Genomic DNA, 16,911 nt, shown 5'->3' on the forward strand with positions numbered 1-16,911 from the left:
TATGTAAAGGAAATAGCGCAGGGCGCTTATTTATATAATTGCACATGCACTTATTTTTAATATTGTGTATATTTTGGTAAAGGAAATATTTAATTTCTGAGACCAGGGGAAGAAATTTGTTTCTTGTTTAACCTTGCTAGAGGAGATGCATTATTTCTGGAGGAATATATCTGATACAATAAGGTATTTTGTGTATTGTGATGTGGGGAAAATGACTTGTTTGGGGTTTGTACCTTCCTTTGGGAATGTGTATTCTGCAACTGTCTAGAGAAAGCATTCGTGTTAATTAGACCCTTTGACTTGCTAGTAGATATCCTGCCTCTGAAATAAGATGCAGGAAATCACAGCAAGGTTTTTACGATATCACAGATAAGTGTAAATATTGTTAGCTTTGAATTGCATGCAAATCCATGTTTGGATAAGCAGGTAACATCCTAGTTCTAAAAATAGCTCAGACTTCAAGGGGGCTCGCTGACCCTTTGAGGCTGTGTCCAAACTGTTTATAAAGTACTGGCTTGTATTGAAAAATTGTTCTTCTTGTTTCATCTGACCTGATCACTGGTACCTTTAACCAGTGAAGAGCAAATAAACATCACTTGCTGAATGGAGAGAAATTCCACTGAATGACTGACCACATATGTTAGTGAACAGAATATTCGTAGTGATGTACAGCTGCAGGTCTCCTTACCAGATTTGTGTACAAACACCCTGAAATATCTATTGAAAAGTTATGTTTAAGTTTCATATTGATTCTTTGTGTATGTAAAATTTGTATTTTATTGAGAAGTAATGTGTTACATATATTGCATGTTATGCCTTTAATATGGATGGTTTGGCAATCTGTATAAGGTTTAATTATATTCATATTGCACAAATTCAGAAGGACTTGCTAGTTTCAGATAATGAAAGATGCAAAGAAGAGTCCGTCTTTAGATTCCACTATAAACTGTATTATACTCCATATACTGCTACTGTCTTTGAAATAAAAAGTCTGCAAATGATGTTTTGTTGTCAAGTCACTACGTTGAAGGTGATAAAGACTTGTTGTCAGGTAACTGGAGCTATCTGCTGATATTGACACAGACCTATCCAGAGGCGCGGAGTCTAACGTGCCGCTGGTCTTCAACAGGGACCCCCGCAAGGGAGTTTGGGTTTAGCTGCAAGAGGCACGCAGGTCGCAGTTCTCCAGGAGGGCAATCAGCAATATAGATGGAATTAGCGGATAGTCGGGGAAGCCGAGGTCAAGCCATGTGGTCTGCGCAGTACACAAGGAGGAGCCAGTCAAACAGGCGGCGTCAAATAGCAGAGAGGACTTGCAGAGCCAAATGGAGAATCCCGTAGGAGAATCAAAACAAGCCGAGTCAGGAACCGTGGGATCAGACATAGCACAGGAACATAAACGCCTGGAGAAGGGATAAGCCTAATACTCTGGCACCCTTGTGGTGCCAGAGTCATCCTTAAATAGTGCAGGAAGGGAAAGATGGTGGTGACATTAGCAGCAGCCGCCAGGTCTCAGAGTAGTGTCCCGTTGCCTGGCAACGGGGAGCGAATGCGCAGAACGCCCATGGTGTATCTGGCTGCTAGGCAACCAGATGCGACTTCCTGTGGAGGAGAAGTCACCTGTCCCAGTGGTGTTGAAAAGTTGAGACTTTTCAACACCAGGGTTTCTCAATCCTCTGTCTTGTGGCATATCTAGAAGCCACTGGGTACCTAATAAGGTTTTTAAGTGCCCACGTTTCTCAAGTTAATTTCTACGAATGCACTTGATACTTGACATACTTCCTATGCCAAAGTGACTTGCCCACTGGACATCAGCATAGTGTCTCGAACCAATGGAAATGGGCTATTTGCCTGCTAGTAGTTGACGCTAGTGGACAAAGAGGCACAGAGTCTAAAACATCCCTGGTGTTCACCATAGACCCCCAACAAGGAGGTTTGGTCTAAGCTGCTTGGGACATCGCCCTCAGAGCCAGCCACAAGCTAGGTAGCTGGAGACACTAGTAAAGCATGTTCAAGGTAGCAGAGGTCATAACCTGGAGATCCAAACAAAGCCAATACACGAGGCAAGGAATAGTCAGGGTAACCGGCATCAAACCTGGAGATCAGAACGAAGCCAACGCGTGAAGAAGAATAGTCAGGGTAGCCGGAGAATAGTCAGGATAGCCGGAGAATGGTCAGGATAGCCGGAGAGTGGTCAGGGTAGCCGGAGAATAGTCAGGATAGCCGGAGAATGGTCAGGGTAGATGGAGAGTGGTCAGGGTAGCCGGAGAATAGTCAGGATAGCCGGAGAATGGTCAGGGTAGATGGAGAGTGGTCAGGGTAGCCGGAGAATAGTCAGGGTAGCCGGAGAATAGTCAGGATAGCCGGAGAATGGTCAGGGTAGACGGAGAGTGGTCAGGGTAGACGGAGAGTGGTCAGGGTAGACGGAGAGTGGTCAGGGTAGCCGGAGAATGGTCAGGGTAGATGGAGTGGTCAGGGTAGCCGGAGAATAGTCAGGGTAGCCGGAGAATAGTCAGGATAGCCGGAGAGTGGTCCGGGTAGCCGAAGAATAGTCAGGATAGCCAGAGAATGGTCAGGGTAGCCGGAGAATAGTCAGGGTAGCCGGAGAATGGTCAGGATAGCCGGAGAGTGGTCAGGATAGCCGGAGAGTGGTCAGGGTAGTCGGAGAATAATCAGAGTAGCCGTGGAATAGTCAGGGTAGCCGGAGAATAATCAGGATAGCCGGAGAGTAGTCAGGGTAGCCGGAGAATAGTCAGGGTAGCCGGAGAATAGTCAGGGTAGCCGGAGAATAGTCAGGGTAGCCGGAGAATGGTCAGGGTAGCCGGAGAATAGTCAGGGTAGCCGGAGAATAGTCAGGGTTGCCGGAGAATAGTCAGGGTAGTCGGGGTCAAATCAGGAGAACCAGAATCAAGTAGCGACAAACTGGTCAGGAACAGGCAAAAAGGTCGGCAGCAGAAAATCCAAAATAGAGGAGAGCCAGGGGGTTCAAAAGAACTAGTGGCACACTGGAACCAGGAAGAGACCTAGATGTGAGCTAATACTTTGGCACTGGAGTAGTGTAAGAGTCCTCCTTATATACCCTGAGCAATTCCATTGTTCAGTGAAGTAACTCCAGCTGACCACCTAGAAACGGACACATTTACACTGTGCACCTGGAAGTCACGTCCAGTTGCTAGGCAACAGGTGCACACTTCCTGCGGAGAGAAGGCGTCTGTCCCTGCGACGACACCTAACACAATGCGGGGACGGTGCCTGACACATAGTCTGAATCATTTTCACATAATCATTGTACTTCCTCACAGGAGCTCCACATAAATCACAGTCCAGAGGTTTTTATTATTATTGGGGGGGAAAAACAAAAAAAAAATTAAAAAAGTTTTCCACACTTGAATATTCCTGGTATTTATATAGTTGCACCTGGTTTGTTTGTATTATACTTGTCTTGTGTTGAAATACCCACAGTTGAGCAGGGACTGATTAAGACACTGAAGGCCCCTGGGCTAGGGGTACTATGTGGCCCCCAATTGTCAAGCGACGTATGCCCAATCCGACATTACTGGGGGCCCCCCAGTAATATTGGATTGGGCATACATCGCTTGACAAATGTTTATTTTAATATACCTACAATGTATTTTCAAAAAGCAAAAAAGATATCTATGGATTAATGTACCTTATGTATGTTCAACAATTTGTAGGAGTGCAATAGTTTGAAAACAAATGGGGGTTTATTAAGGTTAAAACAATGCTAATTGGTTTTAGCATAGGTAAATAATAAATGGTTGTTACAATTATAACCAGTTAGCATTGTTTTAACCTTAATAAACCACCATTTGTTTTCAAACTATTGCACTACAAATTGTTGAACATACATAAGGTACATTAATCCATAGATAACTTTTTTGCTTTTCTGGGCTATAGCACATAAAGCCCTGCGGTTAATCCGTTCCTGCAGTTGAGCCATATTTGGTGCTAAGTCTAATACGCAGAGCCTTAAATAGTAAATACCACATATGCCCACTGTCAATCTTGTGTAATCACCCGATTTTTTTTTTTATGGGCGTTTATTTAGAATTTTAAATATGGAACAAACAGGAAACAAGTTGAATGGGGAAGGCAACATAGGAAATGGAAGGATAAAAAAGGAGGGATAAGGGCTACCTTTATGCACTGTACCGCTAGCCACCCTGGGCCAGCCTACCCAACTCCTCCCATTCCCACCAGCATACCCCCAACCCATAAACCATAACATTAGGAAGCAAATGACTATAGATGGTGACAGGCACATAATGTATCCTATGTAGCTGTACTCTGAAACTGTAATATATTCATAAAGCTCTATTAAATATGCAGAGTTCTGAGGATTGGGAATAGATATTATACAGCATGCCAGGGGTTCTAGGGCTCCTAAGAGACGTATGATATTGTTCTTGTGTATTTGTGATGGCTAGCTTAGCACTGTGCAGTCATGCTTCAGGGCCTCTGGCAACAGAACTCTTTAAAACAAATACAGATTAAATACACAAATGCATGAAAGCAGCTGAGAGGCTGGAATAGAATAGGGACGAATGAATGTACTATTTTTTTTAAGCATATACGTAGTAGTGAGGAAGATCCAGAGACCATGAGTAAATCTGGGCTCAGCCTGCACCCTGGTGACTACTTAGCAAATAACAAGTGTCATTTTTTAATTTTTTAAAATAATTTTATTTATGAACACACGAGCAGGCACAAGTGTATGATTTTGACAGGGTGGATTCCAACTATTAGCAACATAACTAGTATTCCGTGTATGTGCACACACACTAGGAATATTATATATATACATATCTGGAGGCCAAGTCAGCACCTTGAACTCTTTGCCATGTTCCGCAAACCATTCCTGAACACTTTTTGCAGTGTGTCAGATCGATTTATCCTGCTGAAAGAGGCCACTGCCGTCAGGGAATACCATTGTCATGAAGGGGTGTACATGGTCTGCAACACTGTTTAGGTAGGTGGTACGTGTCAAAGTAACATCCACATGAATGCCAGGACCCAAGGTTTCCCAGCAGAACATTGCCCAGAGCATCACACTGCCTCCGCCGGCTTGTCTTCTTCCCATAGTGCATCCTGGTGCCATCTCTTCTCCAGGTAAACGATGCACACACCCGGCCGTCCACATGATGTAAAAGAAAACATGATTCATCAGACCAGGCCACCTTCTTCTATTGCTCCATGGTCTAGTTCTGGTGCTCATGTGCTCATTGTAGGCGCTTTTGGCAGTGGACAGGGGTCATCGGTGGGCACTCTGACCGGTCTGCGGCCCCATAAACAGCAAGTTGTGATGCACTGTGTGTTCTGACACCTTTCTATCAAAATCAGCTTTTTCAGTAATTTGTGCTACAGTAGCTCTTCTGTGGGATTAGACCAGACGGGCGCCTTCAATCCCCACGAGCATCAATGAGCCTTGGGCTCCCATGACCCTGTCGCCGGTCAACCGGTTGTCCTTCCTTGGACCAATTTTGGTAGGTACTAAACACTGCATACCAGGAACTTCCCACAAGACCTGTTGTTTTGGAGATGCTCTGACCCAGTCCTCTAGCCATCACAATATGGCCCTTGTCAAAGTCGCTCAGACCCTTACATTTGCCCATTTTTCCTGCTTCCAGCACATCAACTTCACGAACTGACTGCTGACTCGCTGCCTAATATATCCCACCCCATTACAGGTGCCAGTGTAACCAGATAATCAGTGTTACTCACTTGTCAGAGGTTTGAAAGTTGGTTTTATTTGATGATAATTTTAGTTAAATGTTTAAATAAGTAAACAAATTGTTTCCCCCCCAGTAACTATAGAGAGGGGGGTGGGGGGTGCGGCAAGGGCCCAACCTGCAAAAGTCGCAACCAGAGCCATGCTCAGGGGAAACGCAGGATTTGTAGAGGGGGGTTTCCACACCACGCCGCCAGTGGGCGTGACCAGCATGCATGGGGGGCGTGGCTATAATATTAGACAGTGCTTGGCTGCTCTCCAACTCCCCCTATCCCCATAATATACATGGGCAACGCTGCGTGCACTATTGTTAGATGCACGCAGCTCTCTCTTTTCGAGCAGAGCTGTGTGAAGCGGGGGCAGGGTCCAGCCACCTCAATTATACAGTGCACCAGGCTTGGAGGGGTGTTTCCAGGCACTAGGAACCCCCCCCCCCTCGGTTTGCCTATGATGCTATGCCAGTCTGGGCTGGTCACACTACAGACCTAACAGAAAGACGGGAGCGTGGGGTCCCTCTGTCATAATGTGCTCTAGCTGCACCTGCTCAGTCAGACGCTGATTTCTCCGGGGGAATCCGTACAGTAAAAAACAACTCCCAGAACTACAAGCGTCAACATTGGTATGGTGTGTAGAGAGGTAATGTCATACTTGCCAACTCTCCCTGAATGTCAGGGAGACTCCCTGAAATAGGGGTGATCTCCCTCACTCCCTGAAGAGTCTGGCATTCTCCCTGATGCTGAGCCAGTACAAGACGTGGTTGGCTTCGTCATCTGTGGCATGATGACACAGTTCAGAAATTGTGTCCTATGTCCATGTATTGATGCCCATGGAGGTGGCCATTTTCATGGAGACCAAGATTTAATCAAAGACTGACAGGTAAGACAACATGACTTCAGTAATGGAGACAAAAATGTAAAAGACACTTCAGTCTCTAGAGATTCATTAGCTGCTTTTCTTTAACGCATAGTTGCCTACTCTCACGGAATGTCACCCTCCCAGATCTCGCCCCCGCAATAGATAAGTGGGGAGGCTTAATGACGCAAATATTGCATCATCTTAGCCCCGCCCCCTGCTGTAATTGTCCAAAATGGTGACAACCATTTAGGGGGCAGGCCCAAAATGATGCGATTCATCAAGCCCCGCCCCTGCATGCCAACTACCCCCAGGATCTCCCTGAAATCAGCGAGGAAAAGTTGGCAAGTATGGGTAATGTACAGTGGTTGGAAAAAGAAAGTGGCCAGATAAAACTAAATATTCATAATGCATATAGAAATAGTGCTGCTTTGTAAGGAAACCGTCATTATACAAGTTCTAACCCAAGTAAGGATGTAAATGTGACAATCGGATGTAACTGTAACAATGGCAGGCGTACAGGAGCATCTCTACATAAACAGTAACAGCTGAAGCAGAAAAATATTTATATTGTCCAAAAGCGACAGAGGCCATCCATGCAATTTTATAGGTAATATCAGGATTACTGTTCAGAGATGGGAATTGCTTGGTATATCTATGTATTATTACGGTTTCAACCACTTGTAGCTGTGAATGCAGGCTAATTATCAACTGTCCTCTTGCCCCATCTAGTGGAAATAATACAGATTACGCCAAGTGAACTCTCAGCCTAGTAAAGATGTCAATCTATTTAATTAACTCAAGCAAGACCTCTAAAAAACCATTAGTCTCTACTAAGTGTTTTATCTGCTTTTCGGTATTTTTTTATTTCTTCAAATTTTCTATACTTCCATTTAATCACCCAGGGATTTTAGCACACCAAATTAGCTGCTGGCAATGGTCGTTTAAAAGCCAGCAGAACACTTCTTTATGTCATATCTTGTGACTGCAGATATCACTGGGGAAGGGGCTTCATTCACTGACTCAAATGTGGATTTAAGCAACGTCGGTGCAGTGAAGAATTAGGTAGTCGAGTCACAAAAGACAGCCAGGCAGCATAGGTAATTATATTTGTTTTACTGAACATTGCTATTAGTCCCTTGCATTTTACTCTATATTGAGAATAATATGTTCTTGTAGTTATCTGTGGTAGAGTAGAGATAGGGAGAGAGAGAGAGAGAGAGAGAGAGAGAGAGAGAGAGAGAGTGACGTACTTCTATTGATTGTCTGGATGTTACCATGAAGATGACCTCCACCTCATATGTCACAAAGATTGATCAGAGGAACAGGGACCAGAATACCCTTCTACCATAAATGCTTGTAGCCAGCATCCCAGAGTATTTAAACATCGCTTGCAATAGTCAAAATTGCTAGGAGTTAAGCATATTACAATTGGTCCTGACATTGTGGCTATTAAGCTTAATTAAATGTAAGACCAATTCCTTTTAGAGATCCTTTATAGAAGGATGTGCACGCTGCTTGTAAAACAGGTTGAAAACAGAGTAGGAAGAAGTGGAGATGTTGCAAATTGCAACCAATCATATTCTAGAATGCACTAGATAACTGATAACTAGGGGCCTGATTCATTAAGGATCTTAACTTAAGAAACTTCTTATTTAAGTCTCCTGGACAAAACCATGTTACAATGCAAGGGGTGCAAATTAATATTCTGTTTTGCACATAAGTTAAATACTGACTGTTTTTTCATGTAGCACACAAATACTTGATAGCTTATTTGTACACTGACATTTAAAGTTGATATTTGTGTGCTACATGAAAAAACAGTGAGTATTTAACTTATGTGCAAAACAGAATACTAATTTGCACCCCTTGCATTGTAACATGGTTTTGTCCAGGAGTCTTAAATAAGAAGTTTCTTAAGTTAAGATCCTTAATGAATCAGGCCCCTAGTGATCAGTTATTAAGTGCATTCTAGAACATGGTTAAACTAGGAGCAATAGAGGCCAGTGTGAAGCAAGAAAGGGGGGATAGATCCATCATCCACTAGAGGAGCACAGCCAAGTACCAGCAAAGTGGATCCCCAACTTTAGGGTTACCTCAAAAGTAATATCTTTCACAGCAGACACAGTGTTGGCACTAGAGGGCTAAAGGCAGTGTGTTGGAAAAGTCTGGAGAGCCCCTACCTAGCAGGTACCATAGTTGATGAGGTTGAAAAAAAGACACCAGTCCATAAAGTTCAACCTATTTTGGATCTCCTACGATCCTGCACTTATATTTGAAATTGATCCAGAGTAAGCAACCGCCAATCTGGTTCAATTGTGATAATCCCCCCAGACTCAATATTTCAGTCCTATTTTTACCCTATATCCACTACTATCCTTCATTTTAATTAACGGTCGTATCCCTGGATACACTTTTCCGCTAAAAATTTGTCTAACCCTTTCTTAAACATATCTATTTAATCTGCCATCACGACCTTCCCTGGCAGTGAATTCCATATCTTGACTGCCCTTACTGTAAAGAACCCATTCCTTTGCTGGTTGTGAAATGTTCTCTCCTCTAACCTTAGGGGGTGACCACGTGTCCTGTGTATGGTCCTTGGGGTAAAAAGTTCCCATGAAAGCTCTCTGTATTGACCCCTAATGTATTTGTACATAGTAATCATATCTCCCCTTAGACGCCTCTTTTCTAAAGTAAACATGCCTAAACTGGCTAACCTTTCCTCATAACTTAATGACTCCATACCCTTTATCAATTTTGTCGCCCTTTTCTGAACCCTTTCTAGTTCCAAATTATCTTTTTTATAGAGTGGTGCCCAGAACTGTATATTCAAGATGAGGTCTTACCAATGATTTATATAGTGGAAAAATTACACTGTCTTCCCTTGCATCTATGCCCCTTTTTATGCATGCCAATACTTTGTTTGCCCTTGCAGCTGCTGCTTGACATTGAGCACTATTGCTAAGTCTACTGTCTATGAGCACTCCCAAATCCTTTTCCATTATAGATTCTCCAAAATTAATTCCATTTAATTTATAGATTGCGTTCTTGTTTTTGATCCCTGAATGCATTTCAAGGACAAAATTGATAAGATCAGGCTTGAAATGGTATCATCTCCCTTGACATTCAATCAATTCAGGCTCAATTCCTTTGTAGCACCCTCTGACACTCTCTCTTCATTTGATCCCACAAATGAAGAGGAAGTTTCTACTCTCTTCTCATCTTCCTACTCTACCTCCTGTCCTCTTGATCCCATTCCCTCACAAATTGGTATGTCCCGGTCTCCTGTTCTCATTCCCCCTCTAACTAAAATCTGTAATCTCTCTCTTTCTACTGGTATTTTTCCATCACTATTCAAGCATGCAGTGATTACTCACATTTTAAAAAAACAAAATTCTGACCCTAACTCTCTTGTAAATTACCGCCCCATCTCCCAGCTCCCATGCCCCTCCAAGCTTCTTGAGAAAATTGCCTACACTCGCCTCACACACTTTCTTACAGCAAACAACCTGTTGGATCCTCTTCAGTCAGGCTCTCAACACTCCACAGAGACTGCGCTGACCAAGGTTGTCAATGATTTGATCACAGCAAAAAATAATAACCATTACTCTCTTCTAATTCTCCTGGATCTCTCTGCTGCATTTGACACTGTTGACCACTCTCTCCTCATACAAACGCTACAATCCCTAGGTCTTGAAGGCACTGTCCTATCCTGGTTCTCATCCTACCTATCTAATCGCTCTTTCAGTGTTAATTTCTCTGGATCCACCTCTGCTCCGCTTCCTTTATCAGTTGGAGTACCACAAGGCTCAGTCCTAGGTCCTCTGCTATTCTCTATCTACACCACTTCTCTTGGAAAACTAATAAGCTCCTTTGGATTTCAGTATCATCTCTATGCGGATGATACACAAATTTATCTATCCTCTCCTGATCTTTCACCATCTGTGTTGTCTCGCGTTACTGACTGTCTTTCTGCCATTTCATCTTGGATGTCTTCTCACCAACTCAAACTCAATCTGTCAAAAACTGAATTAATAATATTCCCACCCAAAAACAGAAGCTTCCTGCCTGACATTTCAATTTCAATTGATTAATTTCAATTTCTGTTGATAACATGACCATAAATCCCACCCCGCAGCTTGTTGCCTAGGTGTTATCCTTGATTCACAACTGTCATTTATCCCCCACATCAACTCTATATCTAAATCATGTTACATACACCTAAAGAACATTTCCAGAATACGCACATATCTGACACAAGACACCGCAAAAACATTAATTCATGCACTCATCATCTCCCGCATCGACTATTGCAATTCCCTCCTTACTGGTCTTCCCAAAGTCAGACTTGAACCCCTACAATCTATTTTGCACGCAGCGGCTAGAATGATTTTCCTTACTAACTGTTATTCCTCTGCTGAGCCACTCTGTCAGTCTCTACATTGACTGCCTGTATTTCAACGAATCCAATATAAAATTCTTCTACTAACATACAAGGCCATCAACAAATCTGCACCGAAATACATTTCCTCACTTGTCTCGAAATATCTCCCCACTCGACACCTCCGTTCTGCATAAGATCTACGTCTCTCCTCCACTCTCATCACATCCTTCCATTCTCGGTTATGGGATTTTTTCCGGGCTGCACCCACGTTGTGGAATTCCCTCCCTCGCACAGTAAGACTTTCCTCTAGTCTTCAAACCTTCAAGCATTCACTGAAAACCCACCTCTTCAGACAAGGTTATGATATTCCTCAGCCACCATCTTAATTTCCCTAGATTACCCTATTACCATCCTCTACACAGCTAACGCAAGACAACAACCCTCTGACCAACATTGCAACACACACACCCCACTCAATACTTTTACCTTTGCGCTCTAGCTGGTCCATTGTGCAATATGATGTAGCACATGCCCTTGTGTTTCTAACTCCCATTGTCCTATAGATTGTAAGCTTGCGGCAGGGTTCTCTTACCTCTCTGTCTGTATGTATTACCCAGTATTGTTTTATCAATGTTTGTTCCCAATTGTAAAGCGCTACGGAATTTGCTGGCGCTATATAAATAAATGTTGATGATGATGATGATGAATGCATAACCTTACATTTATCTGTGTTAAACCTCATTCCATTTAGCCGCCCAATCCTCCAGTTTATTTAAGTCCCTCAGTAGAGAAGCTACATCTTGCTCTGATTTTATTACCTTACAGAGTTTAGTGTCATCTGCAAAAATAGAAACTTTACTCTCTAAACCATCACCAAGGTCATTAATAAATATATTAAAAAGGAGTGGACCCAGCACGGAACCTTGAGGAACTCCACTTAAGACTTTTGACCAATTAGAAAATGTTCCATTTATCACAACTCTCTGTTCCCTATTCTCTAACCAGTTTTCGATCCAAGTACAAATGTTGATTCCTAGACACAGTTCCCTTATTTTGTAAACCAGCCTCTTGTGTGGCACTGTATCAAAGGCCTTTGCAAAATCTAAGTAGACCACATCTACTGTGCTGCCCTGGTCTAAGTTTCCACTAACTTCCTCGTAGAAACTAATTAGATTAGTTTGACATGACCTATCCCTCACAAATCCATGTTGATTTCCACTAATAATTTTATTGCGTACCAAGTAATCCTGAATACTGTCCCTTAAAATACCTTCCAGTAGTTTCCCCACTATTGATGTCAGGCTTACAGGTCTATAATTCCCCGGCCGTGATCTCGTCCCCTTTTTAAACAATGGCACCACATCTGCTATTCGCCAATCCCTTGGTACTGAGCCTGATGAGATTGAATCTCTGAAAGTTAAGAATAGCAGTCTCGCTATTTCCGAGTTTAACTCCATAAGGTGTATGCCATCTGGACCTGGAGCTTTATTTATCTTAATATTCTTCAGTCGCCTTTGGACTTCTTCCTCTGACAACCAAGTATTAATTAATGGCATGGTTTAATTTCCATTTTTATGTATTACTCCTGCCATTTGTTCCTCTCTGATAAATACTGAAGAAAAGAAAGTGTTTAATACCTCTGCTTTTTCCTTAGTATCATTTATCAATTCACCCATCTCATTTCTTAGGGGTCCTATATTATCTTTTTTAATCGTTTTTCCAATTATATACTTAAAAAACTTTTGGGGGCTTGCCTTACTTTCTTTTGCAACGTGCCTTTCATTTTCTAATTTAGCCAATCTAATTTCCTTTTTGCATGTTTTATTACCTTCCTTGTACCTACAGAAGGACGCCTCTGACCCTTCAGACTTAAACAATTTAAAGGCACGCTTCTTCCTTTGCATTTCTTCCCTTACCTTTTTATTTAGCCACATTGGTTTAGACTTAATTCTTTTACATTTATTTTCCATAGGAATGAACTTATACGTGTATGTTTCCAACAACATTTTAAAGACAGCCCACTTTTCTTCCGTATTTTTGCCTTCAAAGGCTTTGTCCCAGTCTATGCTCTTTATAGACTCCTTTAGCATATTAAAATTTTCCTTTCTAAAGTCCTAGTTGATCCCTTATACCGTTGCTTCTGGAAACTAATTTCAAATGAGACCATATTATGATCACTGTTTCCCAAGTGTTCCCTTACTTGAATATTTGATATTACGTCAACATTGTTTGTTATTACTAGGTCCAGTATAGTCCGGTTCCTAGTTGGTTCCTCTACTAATTGGGACATGTAATGGTCTTTTAGCGTGCTCAGAAACCTATTTCCCCTAGCTGTACCGCAGGTCTCAGTACTCCAATCAATGTCCGGATAATTAAAATCCCCCATAATTAAAATTTGACCTAGTTGTGTAGCCTTTTCAATTTGCTGCAGAAGTTGGACTTCCTCAATCGTACTAATATCTGGCGGTTTATAGCATATCCCTATCAGCAACTTCTCTGAACTTTTTTCTCCGCTGGATATGTCCACCCACAATGCCTCTATATTATCCCCAATATTCTCATATATAACTTCCATAATACTTGGTTTTAATTCTGGCTTAATATAAAGACTTACTCATCCTCCCCTTTTATTTACCCTATCCCTCCTGAAGAGAGAATAGCCTTCCAAGTTGACTGCCCAGTCATGTGTATCATCCCACCAGGTCTCCATAATACCTATAATATCATACTGCTCATTCATTGCTACTAGTTCTAACTCCCCCATTTTACCTGTCAGGCGTCTTGCATTTGCAAGCATACACTTAAGTCTATTGCCTCCCTTAGGTATTTCTTTTTGCTTTAAAAAGGGCCTCTCCTTATCGGCTATGCTTCTCTTTCCCCCCTCTCCACCCCCTTGACTCTTGTTAAATTCCTCCTTACTACTCTCAGTGTCTATCCCATAAATACTTGCTTGCCCCTCCCCCCCGGAGCCTAGTTTAAAATCTCCTCCAACCTTCTAACCATCCTCTCCCCTAGCACTGCAGCCCCCTCCTCACTCAGGTGCAATCCATCACGACAATAAAGATGGAAATTGACCGAGAAATCAGCCCAGTGCTCTAAGAATCCAAAACCCTCCTTCCTACACCAATCTTTTAGCCACATATTAACCTCCCTAATCTCCCGCTGCCTCCCTGGACTAGCGCGTGACACAGGTAGTATTTCCGAAAATGCTACCTTGGATGTCCTTGCCTTAAGTTTGCAACCTATGTCCCTGAATTCATTCTTTAAGACACCCCTTCTTCCTCTAACTCGGTCATTGGTGCCAACATGCACCAAAACCGCTGGGTCATTGCCAGCCCCTCCCAATAATCTGTCCACCCGATCCGCAATATGCCGGTGCAGGGCATGGTGCAGCGTAGCTATTTGGGAGTGCGGCAGGAATGGATGTTAAAGACTGCATGGCAGAGGAGTCCCTGGGTGAGTAGATGTTTGCGCCTCATGAAAGGAGAGAGCGCCTGGATGTTGTGATGGAGCTCCTGGGGCATCTGTGATGTGGGCGACTACATGCCTGTCATTGGGTGAGCTGAATCAATTCTGAGGAACCTGTGCAATGCAACCTGTGGTATGTGCCTGTGGAACTACTGCACCCAGCAGCAACGTACTGTAACATACTTGCTTTCTTAGTACTGTGCAAGAGTGTGAGGAGATGAAGAGACAGCAATACCATCTGCTTAAGCAATGTGCAGGAGGAGGCTGGCGTTTTAAATGTGTACATAGCTGCAGCTGTTCATTTCTGTGCTGGAGGAAGAAGCGCTATTAAAGTTTATGTTTCCTGCTTCAAACTGAGATTTCCTGGCGCCCAAAATGATTGTCCCTGCGCCACACACTCACTAGTGTACTTTCCTCACCACACAGACAGTCGTGTCATTTGTGTTTGGATACGAAGTGCAATTGTGTCCATGGATCTCATCATCATCATTTATTTATATAGCGCCACTAATTCCGCAGCGCTGTACAGAGAACTCATTCACATCAGTCCCTGCCCCACTGGAGCTTACAGTCTAAAATCCCTAATATAGACACACACTCACACACAGACAGAGGAGACAGACAGACAGAGAGAGAGAGACTAGTGTCAATTTTGATAGCAGCCAATTAACCTACCTGTATGTTTTTGGAGTGTGGGAGGAAACCGGAGCACCCGGAGGAAACCCACGCAAACACAGGGAGAACATACAAACTCCACATAGATAAGGCCATGGTCGGGAATTGAACTCATGACCCCAGCGCTGTGAGGCAGAAGTGCTAACCACTAGGCCACTGTGCTGCCCCCGTTTCTGAGACGTGCAACGCAAACCGGCATAAGTCCGAACATGAGTCAGGCCCTAAATGTGCAACCAATATTTACAGTTAACCAAATAAAAATGCACTTTAAAGACCAAGATAAACTAAGCATTAAAAATAGTTGTATATTGTTTAATTAGGCTAATAAAATCTAACATTTCTAAAACAATCCCTGTGATCTTATATTTTAGACACATTTCGACTTTACTCTCTGAGAAATGGTTTCCGATTCTAGACGTTATTTCTCTAGTGCAGCATACAAAGTGAAAGCTAACACTGGATGTTGCAGGTTACAGCACAAGCATCACGATATACAATCAGGCCCCCTGTGTTTCTTTAAAGATTAAATAAAATAAGCACTTTGTACCACTGTTTTGCTGGCAGTGATAAAAGAGTCTCTTCCACCAATCTGAAATGTACTTGTTTCAAACCCTGCTGATGATGTGACGTAACAGAGTGTATCTGCAGACAGTACCTGCCCCGAAGATAGAGCAGGCTGCATAATTTCTTTGGATTTAGGTACATGTTGGATACACTCTACCAGAAGGTGTATCTGACAAACAATTAGAGATGACAAGGAAGTTGTATTTGGATAATTAACTCGCCTCTTCATTTAGTAGTAAAACAATGTACTCTTCTGCCACCACATAACAACTAATTTCAGGAACCACCGTTAACCAAAGCAGACACTCATTACATAGCTCTCTACCTGTTGAACAAGGTGCACACAGTCACCAGGGAAAGGGCCAATCCCTAACAGCATCTATAATTAAAATGTACTGTCTGTAATAAATGTGTTTCTCTAAGCTGCAAGGGAGCTAATTGTTACTCTGTCTTTCAGTGCTGAAATAACACTTATACAGCGTCCTAAAATAACCTGTCTGTTGACAGATGGAATTCACCCCCCTCCTAGATTCCTTAAAAATATATTTTTTAGCGTGGGTGCCCTGCCCTTGAATAGATCCCTCTTCTGGCAAATAGAGCTGCAGAGCGAGCTGTAGGTTATCACTTATCATTTATCAATTATGTGATTAATTTAACTGGCACGTTTTACAAGCAAAACAAAGGTCAGGGAACCAAGGTTGCTCATTACTTTGCTCAGAAGATAGAGACGGCAATTTCTTGCCCGAATACTATCAAGAGCTGGAGGTGAGCACAGGAATATGTGACACTTTGGTAACTCAGAGTGACCTTGTAGCTTTACATACAATTCTGCTGGATCTCAGACACTCTTGTATTGCTCCTTGTTGCTCTGTGTTAGGAACCCCTCCAACCAGTACAGCAAAACCCGGAGTCTGCTCTGAAAGTCTGGTGTTCACTGTTGCCCCTAGTGGTGGGTACAGACTTGGCCGCAGACTAACAGAGGGTTGTGAAATGTGTACCGGCTGGGGAGAACCCAGGAAAGCAGAGTGAAGTCCAGGCAAGGGTCGAGGGCCGGCAGCAGACAGCGTATCTGTCAGGCCCTCGATAGCATTACAATTACAGCATTAACTAGGAGATCTGCCAATCCAAAGATATGGTCTCCAGAAGCTGTTTCTGCCTTTACTAATCTGAAGAAAGCCTTTTCCTCTGCCTCTGTGCTCTCTCAGCCGGATCAACAGCG

At 42.9% G+C, this 16,911-nt stretch overlaps 1 long non-coding RNA gene across 1 annotated transcript in view; it reads right to left on the minus strand.

Annotated features, from left to right (window-relative positions):
- LOC142140049 (uncharacterized) overlaps positions 1–16,691 on the minus strand; it is a 38,820-nt gene extending 22,129 nt beyond the window's left edge. Inside the window, exon 1 of the long non-coding RNA XR_012688274.1 lies at positions 16,517–16,691. This is a non-coding gene — a long non-coding RNA (uncharacterized LOC142140049). The remainder of the gene's footprint in view (positions 1–16,516) is intronic.
- Positions 16,692–16,911: the final 220 nt, after the last annotated feature.

The sequence above is a fragment of the Mixophyes fleayi genome, chromosome 2 (assembly GCF_038048845.1).
Source record: "Mixophyes fleayi isolate aMixFle1 chromosome 2, aMixFle1.hap1, whole genome shotgun sequence".
In the NCBI taxonomy this organism is placed as follows: Eukaryota; Metazoa; Chordata; class Amphibia; order Anura; family Limnodynastidae; genus Mixophyes; species Mixophyes fleayi.